Source organism: Gorilla gorilla, chromosome 1, assembly GCF_029281585.2.
Source record: "Gorilla gorilla gorilla isolate KB3781 chromosome 1, NHGRI_mGorGor1-v2.1_pri, whole genome shotgun sequence".
In the NCBI taxonomy this organism is placed as follows: domain Eukaryota; kingdom Metazoa; phylum Chordata; class Mammalia; order Primates; family Hominidae; genus Gorilla; species Gorilla gorilla.
Genome location: NC_073224.2, coordinates 185,654,956 through 185,681,041, shown reverse-complemented (window position 1 = coordinate 185,681,041; position 26,086 = coordinate 185,654,956). Strand labels below are relative to the sequence as shown.

General features: G+C 50.4%; 1 protein-coding gene across 12 annotated transcripts in view; it reads right to left on the bottom strand.

The window, feature by feature from the left end:
- The window catches only part of SSBP3 (single stranded DNA binding protein 3), a 179,228-nt gene that overhangs the window by 67,054 nt on the left and 86,088 nt on the right, over positions 1–26,086 (bottom strand). Inside the window, exon 1 of one of the 12 annotated variants that reach the window (XM_063698414.1) lies at positions 21,174–21,267. The exons of the other annotated variants lie outside the window; for them this stretch is intronic. The gene's annotated coding sequence lies outside the window, so the exon portion shown is untranslated. Of the gene's footprint in view, positions 1–21,173; positions 21,268–26,086 lie in introns of those variants that run through there. 12 annotated transcript variants of the gene reach the window in all.

Below are 26,086 nucleotides of genomic sequence, written 5' to 3'. Positions count from 1 at the left end.
GACTAGCTATCTCCGTCACCTTCCATTAACTTACCATTTGGCTACATCCTAACAACTCGCCCCTCCCCTCCAAATAACAACAAACAAAACACACACCCTGCCACACGCTGTTCCTTCTGCCCCCTTCTGCCCGTAAAGCCCTCGCAAACGACTTGGGCAGGCCACATCTCCCAGATCCATTGGTCATTAAAATGGAAATCATCCTTGTATCACCCCCTCCCAAGACAATGGGAAAGACAACTTCAGCTAGTGTCTGGGGAAAGCATTTGTAGCTCCAAGGAAGGACAAAAGCAATGAGAGGGAGTGGGGTGGCCTCACAGAGCTGGGGCCCTGTTCTCATTCCCACAGTGGAAGAAGACAAGACCAGCCCAGTGAGCTGGGTGCAGGAAGGGGTTCAAGTGGCCTCTGTGGGTTACTGAGACCTAGTGGCCTCTCCCAGTCCTCTTGGCCAGCCTCCCTTCCATCTCCAAGATGAAGCCTGCTATTTCTTCTCAGACAGGTTGGATTCCCTGGCCTCTCTGAAGACGAGTGTCTGTTCCGCTGGCCCAGGGAGCCACTTTCCCATAGGCTTTGGCTGCCCACCACTTGTGGGGCCCAAGGACAGCAGAGGAAAATAGGGCTTGGACACAAGCTGAGAACAGCAGGGTGTAGGGTACCACCCTGTGATACCTTCCTCCACTTCCCTGAAAATGCATCCCACAAGCAGAGGCTCCTCTACCAAACTAGGGACTGTCCCTTACAGCTAGACCCTCCAAGCCACAGATTTATAGCAGACATGGTTTTTGCAATCAGAGACAAACCACAGAGCAAGCCCTGAGCTCATGCGGGAGGAATGAATCACCCCCAGCCTCCCCTCCCCGTCCCTTCCTCAGTCCCTCACTTGACACGAAATGAAACTTGAGAGGGGTAGAGAGAAGGGGAGAGCAGAGAGACCAGGATCCCTGCAGCCCACTAGGGCCCCCCGGCCGCATCCCTACTCTGCCCCACCCCTGTGCTGATCACGTCCTGGGAATGGCTCCAGCCCCTAACAGATCAAGTCTCAGGTCCCTCACCACTCCCTCCATCCCGGTCCATATATCTACCTAGAGAACTCCCAGTTATCCATCAATGCCCAGCTCAAATGCCCCCTGCTTCCTAGTCCAAGTGGGTACTAAAGTCCCAAGTAGGTTCATGAGCTGGAACTCAATACTAGAAGTTACCAGTTTCCACCCGTGTCCCTTTCATGAGGCATCCCATGGAGCATGCAATACCAATGGCCTCCTAACCAAGCAGACAGAGCACTGGATTTAGGGCAGGAGCTCCAGCTCTTGGGCTTCCTGACCAATTCAGAGAGGCAGGCAATTCACCTCTGACTTGAGCTGCACCCTGTAATATAGGACAATCTCTGGGTTGACAAGAGATTTTAAAAAAACAAGGAGATAATGAAAGGGCTGTGATCTCATCTCAGCCTTTCTTCTCTGCCTCCCATTCCAACCTCCCCCTTTTCTCGTACTCTAAGCTTCAGCCACAGGGGACACTAGCTGGTCCCCAGCCTTTGCACATGCCCTTCTCCCCTCCATCTGGAATGCCCACCTCCCTGCTAGTTTCTGCCATTCTAACATATCCCTTAGGCTACCCTGGACACAAGGCAGGATGATTTAGTCACCCTCCAATCCTATATGAGACTCTACCTTGACTCTTCCAGTATTTTCTACCTGGTCTTATTATATAGACAAAGGTTATCTCCCTGCAGGACTGTTGGTTCCAAAAAAGTGGAATCCAAATATTTGTAATGTCTACTATCAATAAACATCAAATGACTGGAGACTGCAAAGGAGCTTTTTGGACAAAGCTAGGCCTGGTTCTTCTGGGACATTTCTCCCTTCTTCCTTATTTGTCTGCTTTATAAAGATGTAACTTTAAGGAACAGACCAGATTTTGGTAAGCCCAAATGTCAAAAGGTGCAAAAAGCAGCCTTAACTCCCAAAGGTTTTCATGTCTCTCTTCTCCTCAAACAACTGTTGGAAGAGACAAACATGAAAACCTCTGGAGAGATCTGAATGTGAATGCTGGTTCCGTTCCTAGCCTGAAACTTGCAAGTCAGAGATAGCAGGACCATTCTTGACAAGGTCCCTACTTTGCTGCAAATCTGGCCTAAGGCAGTCTGTTTTTCTTCTATTTTTGTCTAATTCCATTTAAGGCCATTGCCATGATCCTCTCTGGCCAAGACAGGAATTATTAATTTAAATTTGGGCCTTCGGTAACTTTGAATCTACAACATAGTACAGGAAGGAGTCCCACAGCCAGGCTGGACAGATGTGGCCTCCGGTCCATACACCAGCATCAAGGGTGGCAAAGGTCTGGAATCTGGTTTTCCCAAGATGTCTGTGCCTTGGCTGTGTCATCTAGAAAACGAGGATAATAAGCACTGCCTGCCTCACACGATTTGTGAGGGTCAAGTTTCTGCTGCATGCCCTGGAACAGTGCCTGGCACGCATCCATCAGGTGCTCCAGAAATACTTGCCAAATGGGTATTCATTCTAAACCCTCTCTACCTGTTTTCCCCAAGGGTGGCCTGTCCCCTGGGGACCAGCTGGGTATCACTCTCCGGCAAACCAGACTCCCAGAGCCCTGCCATCCCTGCCCCCAAAGCCTCCTGGCTCTCTGTCCCAGGAACAATAATAAGCCCCCACATCCTAAGACTCTATGTAGGCACCAAAGGAGGCTGATCTCACTTAATCCTCCCAACAATCTCCCGAGGTGAGTGAATCCACTCCTTTATTTTATATCCGACCTATCTTGCTGGTGACACGAACAGTTAAGCGTCTTGCACAAGGTCACAGTTAATGGATGCTGGGATTTTCTTCCTGGCTGGATCCAGACATCACAAACTCACATACCACCCACCACCACCTCCAGTGGGAACCAGAAGGAAGATTTAAGTCATGGAAGGGAAAGACCTTAACCCTGAATCAGGCCCTTTGGGTCTGGTACCAATTTGGGACAGGAGTCCAACCTGAATTTGCCTATCTGTAAAAAGAGAAGTCACCATTCCCTGCCTGGCCTACCTCACAACAGTGGCATGAAGCACAAATGAAGAAACAGACATAAAAACTGTCTCAAGGCTGGCTGTGGTGGCTCACGCCTGTAATCCCGGCACTTTGGGAGGCCAAGGCGGGCGGATCACTTGAGATCAGGAATTCGAGACCAGCCTGGCCAACATGGTGAAACCCCCCTCTCTACTAAAAATACAAAAATTAGCCGGACGTGGTGGTGCGTGCCTGTAATCTCAGCTCCTTGGGAAGCTGAGGCAGGAGAATCGCTTGAACTTGGGAGGCAGAGGTTGCAGTGAGCCGAGATCATGCCACTGCACTCCAGCCTGAGAGACAGAGTGAGACTTTGTCTCAAAAAACAAACAAAAAACTGTCTGAGAACAGAAGGGCAACGCCACCATCCCCATCACCCTGGATAATCAAAGGAGCTGGGAACAAAGATGCCACACAAGAGCATTGGGTGAGGAGTCAGGCTTGGCTGGCTGCCCCCAAAAGGCCCTTCCCTGTACCCATAAAACAAAGGGAATGGATTCACTTCCTGGTTTCCAAGCCTGGTTGCACATCAAAATCATGTAGTGAGCTTTGCAACAACTAAGCTGCCTGTCTTCCTGAGGGGGCAGGGATCCAGCTTCTGGGAGCTCCTGGGAGCTCCTGGACCAGATGTTCCATCAGATCCCTCCTCGGTTCTGTCTCTACCCTGACCCCAGCAGGGGAAACAGATCCCAGGTTCTGGGGATGGCTGGGCCAGATGTGCAGGCCTCTTCTGCCCCCTCATGCTCCCCAACCAGTCTCCTAGGAGGCCTGCAGGAAGCCTCCGGGTGCAGGTCAGGGCTTCAACAGCTGCCCAAACAGGTATGGGCCCAGATTTAATTGGCCTCTTGGTTAAGCTTTCTAATCTCATTAAAGCTGCCTCCATCAAGCAGACCAAGGCTCTGAATTGAATCACAGAAGAGTGCTGCCCTGCCCCACTGTAAGCTGATTAGGTCTGGGGAGGCCTAGCTCGGACCCCTCTCTGCACTACCACGCCGTACGGTCACATGGAAGGCACGAACCCAGACTCACGAAGAGGGGCACACTGACGAGGGGGCAGCAGGAAAGAAGTTCAGCGAAGCAGTCCCAGCAAGGGTGTGGTACCAGACCTGCCTACTCCCACCACTCTGGGGAGCCAGTGCTGTCCCCAGGATTTTCAGTAAATACAAACCACAGAGTAATCTGATTTCCTATCTTATCAGTGTGCAGTGCCAGAGGCCACCTGGCTCCAGGAGAAAGCTGCCCTTCTGGGCAGAGTGTGGGACTCACAATTACCTCTCCAACTTCTTTTCGTAGCTTTAGAGCTCTACTTCATTCAGATGGAAAGGAGGCAGCAGAGGGGTGTGGTGTGGGGCCCAAACACCTGCTTTCCATCTCTAGAAGAGAGGACTTGCCACTCACTCTCTCCCTGACCCCTTCCACCTCCACAAGGAGCTACACTGCGGCTCTTCTCCGATCCAGCTCCTGGACGTCAGCTTCAAAAACACCATGGTCAGCGTGTGCAAACAGCCCTGAGCAAATACGCGTCGCCCACTTCTCCATCATCTCGCTTTATCTAAATATATCCCAAGGAAATAACTTGGCAGTGGTGAGAAATTCTGCAGAGGCTCCAAAGTAACAAAAACAAAACACACACACACACACACACACACACACACACACACGAGCTCTGTTCAAGGTGCCACGCTGAGCTGAGGATAGGCATGGAGATACAAACACTTACAAGGAACAGCCACCCAGGGTGTGCTGGGGGTTCAGTCCCACTGAGGGTTCGTGCTTGGTTGTTATTAATATTTAATAGGGAAGACAATATTTTAGAAGAGACAGGACTCTGTGCAGGTTGCAGGCCAGGCTAGCATAGATGCCCTGTCCAAGGGAGATGTTAAGGGGGCACGCCTAGCCAAGTACACACACACACCCATCCCACACCCTCTGGGACTTGCTGCAAGACACTGGTATTTTCCGCTCCACTTGCCAAGAATGGAGCCACCCTGCCCTGCATGCTTGATCCTCAAACTCCTGGAAACAAAGGCGGCAGTCACGGGGGCGTGCTAGCGCACCTCAGGCACTGGTCCGATGTTCCCCTACCCACTGCCATTTTCACTAAAGGGGAAACTAAGGCCCAAAGCAGAAGACAGACATGCCCAGAACCTGGCCAGGGTCCCTCTTACTCCACCACGCTGTCGATAATTTGGATAGAGGTGGCTTTTTTTTTTTTAATGCATTACACACATCCAGGCTATTCACAATCACCCCCAAGCCCGCCATTGTGGGCACAGGGAAACAAATTATTACGAAAATGAGAGTCAAAGGGGCTATGGGCAATCCCCCAAATCATGCCAGCTCTCAGCAGGCCGGCCCACTTTCTCAGGTTCCACACAACTACCCCAGTGCCTGACTTCTCCATCTGCCATCTAGACACGGACATGAGGCCTGGACCACTACATCAGGCCCCTCATTAGTTTATTAGCCTTAATCTACTTCTTTCTCCAAACAAATCAAACCCAGATCGCTCACACTGCAGGCTCACAACCTGAGGATTTTCTGCTCCTTGCCACACACCAGCTCAGCCGGGGCCTTCAGGACCTGGCCTGAACCAACCCTCATTCCCAGCTCCACCCACATAATTCCTCCTTCCCTGAACACTGCATATCTTTTTAAGCTTCTATGCATTTGTACAGACTCTTCCCAGACACTGGAATGCTCCTATCACAGTCTTCCTTTTCAGTCACCAATACCAGAACTCAATAATCAGTGATACCATCCAATCCTAGCTATTTAAAGACAAGAAAATGAAGGCCGAGAGAGGGTAAGGGAGCGCCACAGAAGATAAGGTTAGCAGTGCTGGACTCGTGGCTGGCCAGAGTCTTCATTGACTCCAAAAGCCCTCAAAGACCCTCTCCAACTCAACAGCCCTACAGCAAGATCAAACCCAGGAGAGGGCCACTGAGGACCAAATATCCAAGAAAGACGGCCCTTAGGGAGTTCTAGAGGCAGCACAGGAAGAGCTGGCCTGGGGTCTCAGGAGGCCAGCAGAAACGAGATGCATGCTTGGGCCTGGAAGCCCAGAGAGTGGAGAGTATCATCATGTCAGTTCAGCTCAGGGGCCCAGAGCAGGTGCTCGGGGAGGATGTGCAGAACGACCAAGAATGGTACCTGGCACATGGAGACACTCGGTCAACATTTGCTGTTGCACACATTAATGATACAAATGGCCAATGACAAACCAGTGCAACACAGAGTACCGCACAGGCCTGTACTCAGCTCCAGGATCCCAAAGAAAGGAAGGATTATTTCTGCCGGAGGGTGGGGCTTCACAGAGCGGTGACATCTGATCAGACGCCATCTGTTATTTTTCTCTAATTGTTCCACATGTGTGAAATTTTGATTCTCAAGCTAGAACATAGACTCTGAGAGGGCCAAGACCATAGCTGCTTTCTCTGCCTTCACCTACTCTGTCTCCAAAATTTCCATTCCATGGACGGGCTCTCAGTGGATACTGAAAGAACTCCAAAAAGAGCAATGGACCCCATTTTTTTTATTTCAGAGAGAAGGGCAAAGCAAAAAGTTGTTTTCCCACAAATCTGCTTTACCTTGAAGAAGTTCCCTGAACCCCATCAGGAAATCCACTGATATCCACGGGCATTTCCAACATCCCAAATGCTCTGTGCCCCTGGTGTGGCATTTAAGAGATGGGCACTCTTAGGATCTCCTGAATGCTTCCCACATCTGACAGGTGGCACTGGGTCTCCTAGACAGCTTATCTATTTCCCCCTTCAACAACCCTGCAGGACAGGAATCAACATCCCCACTTGCTTGGGAAAACTGGGGCTCAGAGAGGTCACTTGGCAAGGTTAGGAGAAGACCTGCATCTCATCTTTTACCACATCACAATGCCCATAATATTAATTCTCTGCCAACAGTTTTCCGCAACAGAAGCCTCACCTGGACCATTTGGCAGGAAGGAATTAATGCCCATTCAGAATCTCATCAACAATAAAGTGGTGTTGAAGACCAGCAGCGGCAGCACGCCAACTTTGGTTCAACAGCACAAGCTAACCTAAGGGGCACACTGTACCAGGTGGTGCTCACTCATCCAGACTGTGCTGTACCCTGAGTTTCTGCAGACTGTGCCCCACTTTTTTGAGGTCTCAACACCCCCCACCCATGCCCAGCCACATCCCTGTTTCCACAGAGGCCCAGAAGAATGCAAACTCCAATTACTCCCTTTCTTGTTTGGATAATGGGCACTTCACAACTCTCCCTCCCACGCGGGGACCCTCGCTGCTCCTAAGGCGCATAACCCTGAAGAGGCGCTCAGGCCAGGGAGAGAAGAACAAATGGGAAGGGGGATGAAAAACACACACAACAGTAAGCTCCAACCCAAACAGAACTAATCCATTCAGAGCCAAGCGAGGCTGAGCAGATGGGAAGCCAGGCATCCCCCACCCGCCTGCCCGGCCGCCACTGCCGCCACCACCACCCCAGGTTCCGGGGCCTTCACCACAGTGCTATAATTACAAAGGGTGACCCAGCCACATGCTCCCGGGGCCACCCCTGCTCCCAGGCACCCACAGGCTCTGCCTTCATCTGGTTTGGGTTTAGAATCCTACCCAAGCCTCCCCCAAATTATGTGTGCAAAGGCAAGAGGAACACAAACACCCCAGCCCTATGGCACCAATCCCTGGGAAAGAGGAAGACGGAGGCACGAACTATGCACTCCTCTCTGGATTCTCCTACAGCTCCAGAGGGCGGCTGGGTGGGGGTGGGGGGGGTACCCCCATTCTTTCCGGCCTGGTGCCTGCCACTCCCACTCATACCATCGTCCCATGTGCACAAGGACACCTTCATTCTGTGTCTGTGTCTCTTCCCCTCCAGCCTGTAAGCAGGAGGACAGGAACAGGACAACCTCTCTTCCTCACTGTAGCACCTACCCCCTGCCCCCGGTGCTTAGTTAGTGCAGGCAAGGCTGTGCAAAATGTATTCTAATACCTGCTCAATGAATGTAGCTCACGACTCTTAGCATAATTTTTTTTTTTTTTTTCCTGAGATGGAGTTTTACTCTGTCACCCAGGCTGGAGTGCAGTGGCGTGATCACTGCAACTTCCATCTCCCGGGTTCAAGTGATTCTCCTGCCTCAGCCTCCCAAGTAGCTAGGATTACAGGCACGCACCACCACACCTGGCTAATTTTGTATTTTTTAGTAGAGATGGGATTTCATCATGTTGGCCAGGTTGGTCTCATCTTAGCATAATGTTGATGTGTTTATTCCTTTAATATTTGTTTCTTTCTCTAGCTTTTAAGCACCCTGAGGGCAGAAATACCACCTGTCTTATCCATCATTGCCTCCCCAGTAACTGACACCTAGTGGGCGCTCAATAAACACTTGTTGAGCAAAGGAATAACAACTCATCGCTTCGAGAACACTGACGTGATATCAACCAGTGGAGGAATCTCCACCACATTAGAGGATGTTAAGGCTGCAGGGGGCTCATAAACCACCTGCTCATTTATGACAGGAGGGAGTATGACTTGTTTGCAGCTGCAGACCAAGTCAGTGCGGTCAATGCAGGACTCGAACCCAGGCCCTGATGCCAGGCTCCTGACACCCAGCCATGCCCTGGCAGTGCTAGGCCCTACTGGGGGAGACAAAAGACACAAAAGATGGTGCCTGCTGCTTAGGAGAAGCAGGTGATCTAGCGGAGCAGACGAGACAGACACGTGAAACAATTAGTGAACAAGATAACTGCCAGGCTAGCGGTATTATATCCTGATATAATAAAGTACACGCTGTACAACACAATTAGAGACAAGAGCCAGGCACACCGCGCTAATTACACAGCACAAAGGGTGAGCTCACGGGAGCCATGGGGTGCTGGTGCTGCCACAGAAAGCTCTGGAGGCCAAGAGAGCAGAGATGAGCTTGGGGTGGGGGCACCTCTGCCATGCAGCCTCTCCTGACTACCTCTCCCTCCTCCTCGGTGCTCCTGCTACCCAGTCCCTGTGCTAGATGATCCCTTTTGACACTTCTGATGCCTCGCTGCCCTTGTTCGGGCAGTTTGTTATCAACCCCGCCTAGACAGTCAGCCCAGGGGGCAGGGGGCAGGGGGCAGGCCCTGGCACCAAGCCAGCCTCTGGCTCTTTACTTCAATGTAAACAATCACCCGCGTTTCCCCTCACTATGCACTGGGTTCCATGCTGAGCCCTTCCTTGCACTCATCCCGTTCAATCCTGACGACAACTCTATGAGGTGCACATAAGCTCGGAGGGGGAAGTCACCCACCCAAGGCCACAATGCCCATAAACAGCAGTCAAGAAACTGCATTAAACAGGTCCACCATGCTACAAATCTCATGCTCTTAAATCTTTACACCCACACGGTCCTGCATGGAAGCCCTAGCCACAAGCAGCTACCAAGTACTTGAAATGTGGGCGGTTCAAACAGAGACGCACCATAAGCATAAAATACGTACCAGACTGCAAAGGCAGTTTGGGGGAAAAAAATATAAAAGATGTCATTAATAATTTTTACACTGATGACATCTTACAGTGCTATTTTGAATATATTCGGTCATAATTAAAGTATATTACTGTAACTAATTTCGCCTATTTCTTTTTACTTTGTTATGTGGCTACAAGGAGCTCTGAAATAACCTGCACGGCCCTCAGTACATTTCTACCAGACAGCGCTGCTCCACACAGCACTGCCTCCACGTGTTTGCAGAACGAATGATGGGTAGCATGGAGACAGAGGACAGGAGACCGGAGAAGGTGGCCCTTGTCAAGTTTCAGACAAGGGGAAACTTGAACCAAGATGTGGCAAAGGTGGTACTTCTGAGCCTGTGCAGGACAAGGGAGCCATGACGAGTTCTGAACACAACTGGGGAGCACTTGGGTCGGGCATGTTGGAACCAAACGACACAAGATGAGGACAGCAGGGCAGCCTTCGACCTAGAGTCTTTGGCAATGTGAACAGGCGGCAAGGCTGTTTTACCATGCTGAAAAGGGAGCTGGGAATGATGCCTCCATGAGACAACAGTGGCCTGGAACCAGTCACCTAGTGTCCTTCCAGAACATGACAACAATGCCTCAATTTCCTGAATTAAAGAGCTCTTGGGGGGATGGGGGTGGGGAGGGGGGCTCTCCTCCAAGGACCAGGGCGTCTTCTGGGCACAGGGCTAGCTGCACGCAGCAGGAGTGAAGGGGCTCCCCAGGGAAGAGAAGCCAGGTGAGGCTGAGTAGGGAGTTGCAGGTGATGGTGGGAAAAGGACACAGCAGGCTGGAGTGTGGAAGAACAGATAACTCTGGCAGAAGGTCCAGTTCCTGCAAAGGCTGCATGGGGAGCAGGCGGTAAAAGGACAGCCACAGGCAGAGGAGGAACAGAGCACAGTCCAGCGAGGTCACTGGAGCCAGACCCCAGAATGTTCTGCTAGACAAGGAACACTGCTGGTGCAAGGCTGAGGGGTGAGTTTGTGGATGCTGTCAGAGAACAGACAGGTGCCTCACCAGTGGAAACAACCCAGGGCCTTGTAAAAAGCCTCTCAGCTGTCCTCTGCTGAGATGAGTTGGCCTACGCAGGGTAGCTGCTGAGAAGGCAATCACAGATAAACAGAGAAACACATTCTCAGAGCCTGGAAGACCACCACCCCCACCGACACCATGAAGAAGCGAGGATGCGCGGGACTCGGAGCGGCTCTTAGTGGAGCATGCGCACTCCACCAGCATGGCTGAGGCTGTCCTCCACACCAGCTGAGATTTACCATAACCAGAGAAAGGCCGAGCAGAGACCATGTATGTCTGGCGGGAGGCGTGGCGTGGGAGGCCAGGCCAGGGGTAACTAACTTCAGCTTTGCCATGGCTAGCTGAGCGACTCTGGGCTCTTTCTTAACTAAGTAAGATGGAAACCACCACCCTTTACTGCCCAGGGCTTATAACAAGGAATAAAGACATTCAGTAGCTGTGAGTTTCTCAGCACAGACCCAGGCCCTGCCCTTCCCAATATCACTGGTCCTCCAAATGCCTCCTTTCCCTTTTCACAGCACCTGCCTAGCACACCGGCCAGCACATGGTAGGGTTTCGATAAATAGCACGTTTTCTATTATGAGACATCACAGCTGAGGAAATACCAACTTAGATCCATCTATGGCTGGAGTTGGAGTTTAGGAGAGCAGAAAGTTCACCTAACTGAGCAATCACAGAGCCAGGGAACATTTTCAAAATGGAAGAAAGTTTCAGGCTCCAGGCCACTGGCTTCCTTTGCCAGATTGGGCAATTGGGAGCTATGGAGAAGCCAGAGAACTTGAGTTTGGATGCCATCATTTAGTTCTTTTTCTTTAAAAAAAAAAAAAAAAAAAAGAGAGAGAGAGAGAGACGAGGTCTCATTATGTTGTCCAGGCTGGTACTTCTGAGCTCATGTGATCCTCCCACCTTGGCCTCCCAAAGTGCTAGGATTACAGGAGTGAGCCACTGCGCCCGGCTGAGTTTGGATTTATTATAAAAGACACGCCATAGGTGGAAAGAAACTCTCGCTTGGATTTGGGGCTCAAAGATGGTCACTATTATCTTGCTTTCTATCTAGCAGACGTCTCTCCCTGCTGTCAGTTTCACCCCAAGCCCAGTCACTCTTATCTGCAAGCTGTTTCCTATGATGTTGTCTTCTACCATGATACCCTTCCCCAGTCCTCATTTGTAAAAGTACTACTAACTTTGAGGGTCCAGGGGAAACACCACATTCCTCGGTAGCCCTTCCCAGACTTCCCCCAGCTGAAGGTTCTCCCTCTCCCATCCTATCCCCAACTCCTTGCACACTTCTAGCCAGACTGGCAGCTCCTGGGTTCATTTCTTATTCCTCCTCCTGGACTGTAAGCACCCCTACTACCCCCTATCCCCCAGGATCCAGTCTTGCCGGCAGCACAGCACAGAACGCACTGGGTCCCTCCCAAGGAGTGAATGGATATTACACACTTGCTAAGTGAAAGAATGAGAGGAATATGATAACGCACAGCTTGGTGTGATAAGCCCCAGGCTGGTGTCAGCCATGTGTCAAAGAACACATCCAGTGGAGAACAGGGGACAGCTACAAGTCCAAACAGGCGTACAGTTTCAGTCCAGGACACCAGGCTCATTACTGGCAAAGACTGGGTTATCTGAAACCAGACTGTGCAACAGAAGTAAAAAGCCCGGCCACACTGCAGCCTCACCTGAGGCCATCTTCAACTCTTACCTCGGTCATCCCTTGGCTGAGTGGGAAAGCCGCTAGCTGGGTACACCAGGGCCAGGACCCTGCATTTCTTAGGAGCTGCCACTGGTATTATCATTAGAAAGAAGATAATAATACTAAACATTTTTTGGTATTTCTGTGTGCTGAGCGCTTCATGTGATTGCCTCTCTTAATCTACCTTTATACCAACCCCAAGATATAAATATAAAAACCACCTCACAGGCCAGGCCTAGTGGCACACACGTATAATTCCAGGAGTTCTAAACGAGCCTGGGCAACATAGCGAGACCTGATCTCCACAATAAAAAATTTTTTTAAATAAAAAAGCACTTCACAGAGCAGGAAACTGAGGCTAGACTGCCCAGGATCACCTGAGGTAGTGGACAGAGGTGGCATGCGCCTAACACGAGGTTCTTTCTACTACAACTTTCCACCAGGACCCTCCAACTACTGCTTACCTTGACTTTCAACCTTGAGATTCTAAAGGCCAAACTATGAAGATTCAAGCAGCATTCCAGCTGTTCCCCGCCCACAGCCTCCAGGAGGAAGGCCAGGCCTCAACACACCACCAAGGCCCTACTACCTGGGCACCCTAAAATCCCATTACTTGGTCAGACTGTGCTCCCTCTACTTCTTCTGCCTTCCGGCCCTAGAGCCCAGGGCCCAGGGCTCAGGGCCTCCTCTGAAGGAACCAGCTGCCCCCAGTTATGGCCACACCCCCACTATGGTCGCGCCCCCACTGTGGTCCCATCATCTTACACTATGGTCCTCCAGCAAACACCCGCTCCACTCTCTACTCCCAGAACAGCTCCAGGTCACCTTCTCTATCAACCTTTATATCCACTCCCAGGCACCCCCTGATCCAGGGAGAACCAACCTCTCCCTGTCTCCCCTAGCCCGGGCCAGGACTTAATGCTGGTCTGGGCCCAGCACAGAACCTACACTCCCTTACTATGCTGTGTTTAACACTTCCTCTGGCTCTACTAGACTTGGGCTCCTTGAGGGCAGGGACCTTGTCTTAGTTGATCTTCATATCCGTCAGGGGTGTGTGAACCAGAGCAACTCCATCTTGAAAAGGAGCTGGGTAAGATGAGGCTGAAACCTACTGAGCTGCATTCTAAGTCACAGGATGAGACAGGAGGTCAGCACGAAATACAGGTCATAAAGACTTTGCTGATAAAACAGTTTGCAGTAAAGAAGCCGGCCAAAACCTACCAAAACCAAGATGGCGACGAGAGTGACCTCTGGTCGTCCTCACTGCTGCACTCCCACCTGCGCCATGACAGTTTACAAATGCAATGGCAACGTCAGCAAGTTACCCTATATGGTCTAAAAAGGGGAGGCATGAATAATCCACCCCTTATTTAGCAGATGATCAAGAAATAACCATAAAAATGAGCAATCAGCAGCCCCCGGGGCTGCTCTGTCTATAGAGTAGCCATTCTTTTATTCCTTTACTTTCTTAATAAACTTGCTTTTACTTTGTACTGTGAACTCGCCCTGAATTCTTTCTTGTGCGAGATCCAAGAACCCTCTCTTGGAGTCTGGATTGGGACCCCTTTCCTGTAACATCCCTAGTGCTTGTAGAATCCATTAAGTCATGTTTTAAAGCACAACTTCCCCCGAAACAACCCCCAAACCCCTTACCAGAGATGCTCTTCAATAATTAAAATAACAAAGAAGAGGCCGGGTGCTGACATCTATAGTTCCAGCACTTTGGGAGGCAGAGGCAGGCAGATCACTTGAGGTCAGCTGGAGTTTGAGACCAGCCTGGCCAACAAGGTGAAATCCCATCTCTACTAAAAATACAAAAATTAGCCGGGCGTGGCCGGGCACGGTGGCTCATGCCTGTAATCCCAGCACTTTGGGAGGCCGAGGCGGGTGGATCATGAGGTCAGGAGATCGAGACCATCCTGGCTAACATGGTGAAACCCCGTCTCTACTAAAAATACAAAAAATTAGCCAGGCGCGGTGGCGGGCGCCTGTAATCCCAGCTACTTGGGAGGCTGAGGCAGGAGAATGGCGTGAACCCGGGAGGCGGAGCTTGCAGTGAGCCGAGATTGCGCCACTGCACTCCAGCCTGGCCGACAGAGCGAGACTCCATCTCAAAAAAAAAAAAAAAAAAATTAGCCGGGCGTGGTGGCGTACACCTGTAATCCCTGTCACACAGGAGAGGCTGAGGCAGGAGAATCACTTGAACCCAGAAGGCAGAGGCTGCAGTAAGCCAAGACTGCACCACTGCACTTCAGCCTGGGTGACAGAGCGAGACTCAGTCTCAAAAAAAAGAAGAAGAAGAAGAATAGGATAAGCCATTGATCACGAAGGAAAGCAGAGATTTTTCCAAGGTTAGCTCTGAAAACTAGGACTCTTTAAGAATACTTGAGCTTCAAGTCAGTGACCCCACCTCCCCTGCAAAAAAAGATACCTAAAAAAAAGGCAATCTCTGCAGAAAAATCTCACTGATTTAGAATAATCAGGGACAAGAGACAAAAAGATGGTCCACCTTAACACTGCAACAAAATCATAATGCTCATCTGATGAACTGGGGCATATGTGCATACAGCTTTAGAGACTCAATGGGGTCATTTGTCACTGGTGCATCCCATGCAGACAAGCAAACGGAACACACCGATTTCAGCAGTTTAAGATTATCAAGCAGGTTTTGTAACCTTCCCACATCTTATTAACACCACTCATTTGCTTGACAAACCTGCCCTCTGGTCTTGGACTGAAGGACTGAGGCATGAGCCCTGCCCTGAGGCCAGTTATAAATTTCAAACTGAGCCACCCCCAAAAAACACACAAGTTTTCCAAGTAGCCTAATGAGAGCTGATGATACTGAGTCGGGCCAGCCCAAGTTGACACTGGCGAGTGAAGTTTTTAGTCAAGCTGCAGTAACAGGATAACCAAGACAACATCGGCATCCCTTCTCTGCGCAGCAAAGGGAAATGAAGCTGGTTCTCAAACAGCCAGCCTTGCTTTGGACTGATATCTAGGGAAACATTCCCCTTAGGATTCAAGGCAGACTGCACTGTGAGAAATCATTTGTCCTTTGCACACAGTCAATGAGCTTAGACAACGCCAGGCAGTCAGAAAGTTGGCTTCTGTGCCACTCACTTGTTCCTGACACCACTCGGTAACTCAAAGACCCTGGAGTTTGGTCCTGAAAAATCCCTAACTCCCCAGTTGCCCTGTACTCAGAAATAACCAAAAGCTTTAGCTGCTGCCAAAAAAGGGAAAAGAAAGAAAACCCCAGGAACACACCAAATCCATGTCCAACTCCTTTGCCCCTTGGAACAAAACCCATTGCAGGCACACACAAAGCGGGGGAAGGCAGGACAAAGAAGAGGCCAGGTCACACTCGACAAGGCGCTTTCTTGTCGTTTCCAAAACAGAACTGTCCTCTATTAAAATGCTCTTGTTGCTCGGATGTTGGTGCGGGAAGGGGTGGGGGGAGCACAAATCTCAAAACAAAAGGCGAGACACAGCATGTAGGGAAGCCCGGGCAGGCTCCTTCTCCCTGCACACTTCCAAGCCTTTGAATGCCCGCAGATCTCGGTCCAGAGCTGGCAGCTGTCTGTTATTATCCCAGCAACTCCAAGGGCCCCAGCACCAGGGAGCATGTCCCGAGCAGGTGAACACCATCTGCCCGGCTGACAAGATGCCCGTCTTAGTGCCTGCTGCTGCCAGCAGGCCGTGTGGACCTCGGGGAGGCGCAGCCAACCTCCCCACCCTCTCTGGGATGATTCTTCAACTCTCAGCCAGGCTTTCTTCTCTCTCCCCAGGGGCCGCAGGCTCAGTCACTACCTAGCATTTATCACAGGAGGAGAGCTCTTTTAAAAAACACCTGGTCACCTTCCATAAAGATTTCTAAAGGCATTGAGAGCATGGTTTTTCTACTGGGGGGTGGGCTGGGGGAAAATGCAGAGTTGGGTACACATAAGAAAACAGAGCCCACGGACACACCTTCCCAGGGGTTAATTTTAAGAAGGGTTTTTAATTGATCTACAAAGAGAAGGAAGTTTTCTACCCGCCTTTTAAAAAGCACTACCTGCATTAGCTAAACCATTCCCAACACACCCCAACCCACTTCCTCCCTCCCCCACCCTCGCAGTTTTAATTGGGGTAAGTGGCTCCCTGATGCAATCTGCAAAGCACCAGCCCAGACCAGGGCAAGAGCAAGAGCTAAGTGGAAAAGTGGGGCTGGGTGGGTGGGCCTAGAGAGCTCCAACTCTGTGCTTCCACTCACCACTATTTTACAGATTCAAGTACAGTATTTCCACTTGCTGGTCTTTTCAAACAACTGAAATACCTATACCACGTGTGAGGGTGGGGGGAGAACCACCCCCACTTTATGCAGTGAGGGAGCTGAGCTGACTCACTGGGAGCACGTGGATTGGCAGTGGCGAGCATGCCTGCCTTTGGGTCTGGGTCACCGTGTGGGGGCTGACATCACCTGGAAGGACCGCAGGTCCCCACCCACAATCTCTCTAGAACTCTTGGGCAATAAGAAATCTGTGGCTTGATGTCTTCCAAGCCACACATGCTTGGGTCTATTTCGCGGACCCTAATCGATGGCTGACTTCTTCTTTAGCCTGCTGACCAGGGCCGATTCTTTGATGGGAAAACAAGGTGGGGGACACATCATGGGGAGAAAACTGGCCATCCCAGAAGGGGGCAGCAGAGGGAAGGTCTGGCGCTGGGCAGCCTCTGGGCTCAAGACGGAAATCCACCACCAGTGAAGACCAGGGTCCTCCCTGACTTAATGCACCAACTGCTGAGAACACCATAGGAAGGGCTGAGATGGAGTGTTCCCTGCTTCGGAACAGAAGCCAAGGAGGAGAGAGGTAGCAGTGTGGAGGGTCTGTCATGTCAAAGTGGGTCCAAGCCCTACTGGGCCCCCAGGCCCTGGGAAACTTTCCAGGCAAAGTGAAGACAATCACCCTGCCTGCCTGACTTGCAGGACCTGTCGTGAGGCTCATCCAGGGACAATGGAGGTAAAAGAGCTTGAAAAACTATTAAAGGACCTACCCACAAGATGTCAAAATCGAGACAACCCTGCCTACCTCATGGGGCCCATTGAGAGCATGTGAGCCAGCCCCACAGCCCCCAAGGGTAAGACACCCAGAGCTGCAGCGTCACCACCGTCACTCGGAGGGGCAGCAGACTCAGGAGGGCAGCCTGACCACACTGAGCAGCAGCCCTCCTGTCCTACCCTGCACCCGTGCCGAGTCAGAGTCTCCAATTTCTAAGGTTTTTGGCTGGAGAATGAGCCAAACCATCATCACTATAAAAAAGCAAGGAGGTGGCATATAGAAATAGTCCTTGTATGACTCTACCCAAAGCAAGCTCTGTGTTGTTCCCCGGAGCCACAGTTCCAGGGACTCCTTGACCATCTACAGCAGCCAGGGCCCCTGCCCAGCGCACTCACAGCTGGGGAGACTCTCAGATCCATCTAAGCCTCAACCCAAGACTGCCTCTCTCCAGCATCCACCGGCTGATTTGCCTCCACAGAAAAGGGGCTCCAGCACATAGCACTAGCTCTGAGCTCTGTAGTATTTCAAAAGAAAGTCTTGCTGGGGGCAAGTGGCCAAAGAGGGCTTCCCTTCTCAAGGAGGGTGCAGCTTGGGATGTGTGTTAAAGAATATGCAGTGGCCAGGCACAATGGCTCATGCCTGTAATCCCAGTGCTTTGGGAGGCGGGGGATCAGTGGAGGTCAGGAGTTTGAGGTTACAGTGAGATATGGATCGCACCACTGCACTCTAGCCTAGGTGACAGGGTGAGATACTCTCTCTTTAAAAAAAAAAAAAAAAAAAAGAGGCCTGACAAGGTGGCTCACACCTGTAATCCCAGCACTTTGGGAGGCTGAGGTGGGTGGATCACCTCAGGTCAGGAGTTCGAGACCAGCCTGGCCAACATGGTGAAACCCCGCCTCTATTAAAAATATAAATTGGCCGGGTGTGGTGGCAGGTGCCTGTAATCCCAGCTACTTGGGAGGCTGAGGCAGAAGAACTGCTTGAACCCGGGAGGCAGAGGTTGCAGTGAGCCGAGATCATGCCGCTGCACTTAAAAAAAAAAAAAATTTGCAGGATTACATAGAGGACCAGAGACCATGTCCTGTTCACTCCTTCCTTCACAGCCTCTACTATGGGCCCAAAGGAAAGAGATGACCCCTCTCTGTATCCTTAAGGCTCCCGCCCATTCTGATGTCACAAGTCCTGAGGCCAGTGTTCAGACAAGACCACCACAGCCATGTCAGGGGGCTACCAGGCCTCACAAGCTTGGGTCCCACCTGGGAGCCAGAGCCCATAGCACAGTGCCATACTGCAGCCTTTGGGTGCCTCTCCCCTCTGAGCTCCCCCTCCGGTGGGGGTTGATCGGTCCAGCTTCCTGGAAATGTCTCTTCCACTTTGAATCCACTTCAGAAAGGCAGGCCCAGGAGGGAGGCCAGGAGGGGGTGGGATGGGAAGGAACATCCTGTCTGCATCAGAGCAGGGGAGGTGGCCCTGAGCCTGCCCACGTGTGCCTGGAGCTTTTTTTTTTTTTTTTTTTTTTCATTGAGCAGGAAGTGTTCATTCGACCAACAAACAAGCATCTGGGGTCGTGCTAGGGTTAGGGCGGTGGAGCCAGCTCTGATTTGTAGAAGTGAACAATCCAAGACAATGGGTGTACAACGGCAGAGAAATCAGCTCCAGATGCAGGCCAGAGCCAGCTGCCCAGGGACCAATCGGGGTAATCAATCCTGTTGATATGTTTGTTCTCCAAAGAAGAACCTGGGGGAGGGGGCTGCAGCCTCTGCCTCGCCAGACAATGGAAGGCAGCTGGGAGCACAGTCTATAACCCTTCTTTCTGATACAGTCTAGGAGTCCTGCTTTCTCTTCTGTCTCAAGGCTTCCCTGCTCCTCAGCCAGGAACTAGGGGGGCTCACACCGAAGCTGTGTGCCTGTGCTTTTTTTTTTTTTTCTTTTTAAAGAGCTGGGGTCTCACTATGTTGCCCAGGCTGGGTTCAAACTCCTGGGCTCAAACAATCTTCCCACCTCAGCCTCCCGAGTAGCTATGCCTACGCTTTTTGACATCAACAGTCAAGTACTCTGGGGTCAATGCCCAAGGTCTTGCACAAAAGCACAAGGGCCTGGAGTGTTCCTGCCCTGCAGCCGCAGGCTGCCCGTCACTTCTGTGCAGTGCTCGTAAGCAGATGCTACTTGGAGTCAAGATAGCTAAGCTTTCCCAAATATTAGGGCAGCTGGTAAGGAGGGAGACTAGGATTTTTACTTTTTTTTTTTTTTTTTGAGACAAGAGTCTCACTCTGTCGCCCAGGCTGGAGTGCAGTGGCGGGATCTCAGCTCACTGCAACCTCCGCCTCCCAGGTTCAAGCGATTCTCCTGCCTCAGTCTCCCAAGTAGCTGGGATTACAGGTGCCCACCACCATACCTGGATAATTTTTGTATTTTTAGTAGAGATGGGGTTTCACCATGTTATCCAGGCTGGTCTCAAAGTCCTGACATCAGGTGATCCACCCGCCTCGGCCTCCCAAAGTGCTGGGATTACAGGCATGAGCCACTGCGCCCAGCCAGATTTTCACTTTTCAGATATATGAGGTATCAGAGTGGCTGAGACGGAAAATGGGAGCCAGCCAAGGGGGGCTTAGCCAAACAGTTACTAAGGAGCAGGGTTGGGGCCAGCACCCAAGGTATAACGTAGACCCAGTCTCCAAGGGGAGACAGGATTACCTGATTGTCTGGCAGGGGTAGGGGAGGAAGACCACATACTGACAAGACACACCAAGGAAGTGTATGTGGGCACACATTCAAATAAGCAGTTCTGAGGACCTACCATGTAGCGCAAACTCCAGAGGGAAGCAAAAAGGACGAAGGACTTCCCCCACTTCACAGAGCTGTGAGATCCAGAAGAAGGGCACAGCAACCCTTTTATATCACACGTCACCAAAGGCTGTGGCCTGCAGTTGTGCCTACACCTGGCTAGTGCAGTTTCACCAACATTGATGGGGACAGCAAAAGCTCCCTACCTGGCACTCACAAATAAAGCCTCAACATTTTCTTTAAAAGGATTTGTGAAATAGACTGTTAAATGGATGAGCAGTTAGTTGGGTCTGATACCTTGAACATGCTTCCCTAGACAAAGATTCTATGAACTTAAATATTTCCTTAGATCCTGCCTAAAAGGGACCTCAAAGGGCTCTTAAGGAAAAGAGTTGTTCTTTTTGTGGAACTGGTCTCACCAGAATTGGAGAGGGAGCTGCCTAGTTAAGACAGTGAGCACCCGGTCAACTGGCAGTGTCCCAGCAAAGGAGGTGAATGAGGCTTCCAGTGTCCCCTCCCAGTATGAAGTCAAAGCCACCTGGGTACAGACGCTGGACAGGGAGGGGATACTTGTTGATCTGGCCAACCTTCCTTGATAAGCAGGAAAGGGGGAAGGGAGCTGAAAATCCTAAGAACAAAAGAACGGCAGAGCTTGTCACTCGGCCCTGATCATCCATGGCACCCTATCCAGCCATCTGTCACAGCATATAGAAATTCCCCGCGTGTGATTCTGTCTGCCTGGAGAGGCTACTGGCTCTTATCCATCTCCCTATTCCCACTGAGCTTGGTGCCCAGGAGGCCCCCATAAACATTACTGAACAAAATGTTGAATCAAGGCTACTACCGGAGCCTCCCTGTACAGATCAAGCACTGGCTGTACCCATTCCTCAAGGCCAAGGCTCTCTGGGCCACATAACTCTCTCTCCTTAACTTGTGAGACAGCCTGCAGCTCATAACTGCACACAGTAGCACAAGACCATGCCTGGTCTACCTCTGTTTCCAGCCACCGCCTGTCCCTCCTCTCTTACATAGCTGCAAGTCCCTGGCAGTCAAGGAAAAGAAAGAACTCACCACACACCACTTGGTACTATGAGAAGCACACAGCAGATGGACTTGGTGTTTGGTACAGAAAGTAGAAAAGTCGGAGTTATAACATTTTTCATCTAGAGCAAGCAAAAAAAGAGATTCTTCAATGTTTAATAACTTCCAGTGCAAGTAAAAATGCAGTTAGAGTACCCATTTATCTATTGCTAGCCTCAGTATAAATTAAGACAACTTTTTTTTAATTAAAAAAAAAAAAAAAGGTCTTGCTCTATCGCCCAGGCTGGAGTACAGTAGTGTGATCTCTGTCTTTAATTTTTCTAAAGACAGGGTCTCTTGCTCTGTCACCCAGGCTGGGCTGCAGTTCCACAATCACAGCTCACTGCAGCCTCAAACCCCCAAGCTCAAGCAATCCTCCTGCCTCTGCCTCCTGAGTAGCTGAGACTACAGGCTCATGCTACTATGCCCAGCCAATTTTTTTTCCTTTGGTAGAGACAGGGTCTCACCATATTGCCCAGATTGGTCTCGGACTCCTAGTCTCAAGGAATCCTCCTGCCTCAGCCTCCCAAAGTACTGGGATTACAGGCATGAGCCATTGCACCTGGCCAAGACAACCCTCCCGAAAATAATTTGGCAAAGGATTCAAGGGTTTTAGCGGGAGGGTCCTTATTTTCTGACCCAGTAATTGCACTTCTGGGAATTTATTCTAACTGGGCGCGGTGGCTCACGCCTGTAATCCCAGCACTTTGGGAGGCTGAGGCGGGGAGATCACAAGGTCAGAAGATCAAGACCATCCTGGCTAGCACAGTGAAACCCCAACTCTATTAAAAATACAAAAAATCAGCTGGGTGTAGTGGCAGGCACCTGTGGTCCCAGCTCGGGAGGCTGAGGGAGGAGGATGGTATGAACTCGGGAAGTGGAGCTTGCAGTGAGCCAAGATCACGCCACCGCACTCCAGCCTGGACGACAGAGCGAGACTCTGTCTCAAAAAAAATAAATAAATAAAATAAAATAAAAATGTCTTAGTCTGTTCCTGCTGCTATAAGAAAATACCTTCGCGTGGGTACTTTACAAATAATAGAAATGTATTGCTCACAGTTCCAGAGCTGGGAAGTCTGAGATCAAGGCACTCGCAAATTCGGTGTCTGGTGAGGGCTTGAGCTCTGCCTCAAAAATGGCACCTTCTTGCTGCATCCTCACATGGCATCCCTTCAGCCTCTTTTAGGAGGGCACTCATTCCATTCATGAGGATGGAGCCCTCATGACCTAATCACTTCCCCAAACGACCCACCTTTCACTACTATCACACTGAAAATTATGCTTCAACAATGTGAATTCTGGGGAGACTCAATATTCAGATCATAGCAAAAATCATCCACAATGGAAGGCAAAGATGTTCACTGCAGAGTTATGTACAATGGCAGGGTGGAGAGATGGAGGACAGGAAGGAATCGCCAATTAAGGGAATGATTCAATAAAGCATATGAGGCCATTAAACTGTAATGATAATACACTATTTATCAAAAGAAAAAGCATCGGCCAACCGTGGTGACTCACACCTGTCATCTCAGCACTATGGAGGCCAAGGCGGGCAGATTGCTTGAGCACAGGAGTTTGAGACCGGTCTGGGAAACACAGTGAAAACTTGTCTCTACAAAAAATACAAAAATGAGCCGGGTGTGGTGGCAGGCGCCTGTGATCCCAGCTACTGGGGAGGCTGAGGTGGGAGGATCACCTGAGCCCAAGAGGCAGACGTTGCAGTGAGCAGAGGTCGCACCACTGCACTCCAGCCTGGGTGATAGAGCGAGACTCTCAAAAAAAAAAAAATCATAATTTGATAAACATGTTTATCAAACAAAAAAGCATCAAACCACAAAAAAATGTGTAGACCTGGGCAGCCTTTTTTCCAAGTCTAGAAGTCACTCAGGATAATAGTGAATGTTTCCCTTTCACTTTCCAAAACGTGTCCAAAGTTGTCTACAAGAGATGGGGTGGCTGTACTCAAGGAGGGAAGACAGTGAGGTCATGTCTCCATCCTCTGTGTGTTTGTTTGTTTGTTTGTTTTTGTTTTTGTTTTTTTAAGATGAAATCTTGTTCTTGTCACCCAGGCTGGAGTGCAATGGTGCGATTTTGGCTCACTGCAATCTCTGCCTCCTGGGTTCGAGTGATTCTCCTGCCTCAGCCTCCTGAGTAGCTGGGATTACAGGTGCCTGCCACCACGCCTGGCTAATTTTTTTGTATTTTTAGTAGAGACAGGGTTTCACCATGTTGGCCAGACTGGTCTCGAACTCCTGACCTCAGGTGATCCACCTGCTTTGGCCTCCCAAATTGGTGGGATTAAAGGCGTGAGCCACTGCGCCTGGCCTCTCCATCCTCTTTCTATGCCATCTACCTCATCTCCAGGCTTGGGGTGGGAGCGAGGAGAGGTGGGTAAAGACTTTGAACCAAGGCAAATGAACACGGTTCCAGGTAGCGTTCACATGACACCACCAAGGATGACATTTAACCAACAGGAACCTTCTGGGAGTATTTCAATACCCTCCAAAAAACCAAACCAGGCATGCAGGCTTTATATATGTAATGTGCATGTGCGTACAGAGAGCCATAATTTTCAATATAGAGATACAGCTATACCATTCCGTTCCCTAACAGCAGCAGTGGCCAACTTTCTACCCCAACCAGCCATCTGGGGCTCAAAGGGAAGGTGTCAGATTGATCACCAGGGTAGGATTAAGTTTTTTTTTTCTTCTTAAATCCCCTTAACTGAGAAAGCAGCTTGAGCCAATTCTGCTTTCCTCACAGACACCAAAACACCAAGCTATAGTTACACCAGTTCATCTTCACACCCCAGAGTTTGGGGGGCTGGGGGAGGATAAAGCTTTCCAAGCAGCTCTCTGCTGAGTCTCACCTCCTGGTGGAGGAGCTGGAGGCACAGGCTGTAAGGAACAGGACTGCCAGGAGAGGAATGTGTCCGTAGCCTGCTCTCCCAGGTCCCCTTCAGATGCAGGAAGTGGCATCACCTCTCAGGAGCCTCTCCACATCCCCTACCCCCAAGCCGGGAATCTTCCCCCTCCTCCCACTGCAAAGATATTCCAGACTATTATATCACTGTACCAGCCTTACCTATGCCAGTTACAATATCCTTAAAACTTAGTAAGAGAGTGACAGGAGGGAAGGGGTTGTCCTTTCCCAGGATGTATCCGGCACCTTTCCCTGCTATGATTTCATCTATCCCCCGCAGCAACCCAGTGAATGGCAATTCCCATTCTATGGATGAGCGAATTGAGGCTTGGAAACACTGCAATTCTTTGGCCGAATCCTTAGTGTTCTAGGCTGTCCACGCCACACCAGCTGCAGCAGACCACGCTCAATGGAGTAGAAGGGCAAAGAACCAACCAGCCCTGAGCACTGGGGACCTGCAGGTGCTTCTACATGTGTTCTTTCTAATCCTTCTAATAACCTAGAGAAGTAAGGAAGTATCCTTATCCGCAGCCTACAGATGAGAAAACTGAGGCTCAGCGAAGAGCTAACATCCTTCTCAAACAGCTTCTAAATGATGAGCCAGATAGACTTAAGAGCTAGGGCCCATGTCCCCTTGCACAGTGACAGTCACCTTCTCCCCGCCCTCACCATTAAATGGAAAGCTCCTCTGACAATGTAGACGTGAATGGGAGTTGCAGAGTGACCCGCTCTGCAACTCCCATCCAGGTCTACACCTGGCACTATGTAGGTACATAAGACATCTGCCTGTGCTGGGGGAAGGACGGGAAGCAGAAACCCCTCTATAAGGGAAATTTCCAAACACAGAAGCAGCAGGAGCCTCAGGACTCAGCCTTACCCACTCAGTGTCACTTTCAGCCCCACAGGTGGGAAGGTCCTCAGCATCCCCTACCTCCACGCAAGCCAACTTTCTGTGCTCCTGCTTGTACCACACAGACCCTCCATGAATTTGTTAATGATCAACCTTCCAGGCTGGCTCAAGCCTTCTAAGGGGACAATGACCACCTGCAGGAAAAATGGCCAGAGGCAGGTTCTGCATCAATTTATTAGGTTTAAAAAAAAAAAAAAAGTCCTGAAGAAAAAAAAGCAGCTAAGACGTGGTATTTCCAGAAAATCTGTATTATTCTTTTGTTGCCCTCTTCTCTTTGAAGGACGCAGGTGGCCTGGGAAGCATCTGAGGAATGAAGCAACCACAAAGACTAATGCTGGAGAAACTGGCTTCAAACTCACTGTCTAGACAGACTTCACAATTTTTCAAGATTTGACAGAAGGAAGGCTCCCTCAGTGTCCAGACCCCTCTGAAATGCACCAACAGGAGGCAGCTTGCCATCCATTCCTGCCCCAGGTACCTGCTTCATGCCAGGCTGGAGAGGGAGGTGAATCTTCAGAGGTGAATCAGAGGCCTCCCTGCCCTCTACGGACTTCCAATCTAGCAGAAGAGTCAAATGCCAGTGACTTCCAGGGTGGAAAAGCACTGAACAAAAGTGAAAGGGAAGCCAGTTTCAGAGATGAGAAATGGTGACACTGGCCTTTCTTTTTCAAAAAAAGAAATGGACCACAGAGAGAAGAGATCTGGCTTCAAAGAAGCCAAAGACAGGCAAAGGCGATTATACCAAAAAGGTTTTTTTGTTTTGTTTTGTTTTTGAGACGGAGTCTTACTCTGTCTGGAGTGCAATGACGCGATCTTGGCTCTTTGCAACCTCCGCCTCCCGGGTTCAAGCAATTCTCCTCCCTCAGCCTCCCGAGTAGATGGGACTACAGGTGCCTGCCACCACGCCGGCTAATTTTTTTGTATTTTTAGTAGATACAGGTTTTCACCGTGTTAGCGAGGATGGTCTCGATCTCCTGACCTCGTGATCCGCCCACCTCAGCCTCCCAAAGTGCTGGGATTACAATAGGTGTGAGCCACTGCTCGCCCACCAGAAAGGTTTTAAGTTAATGCC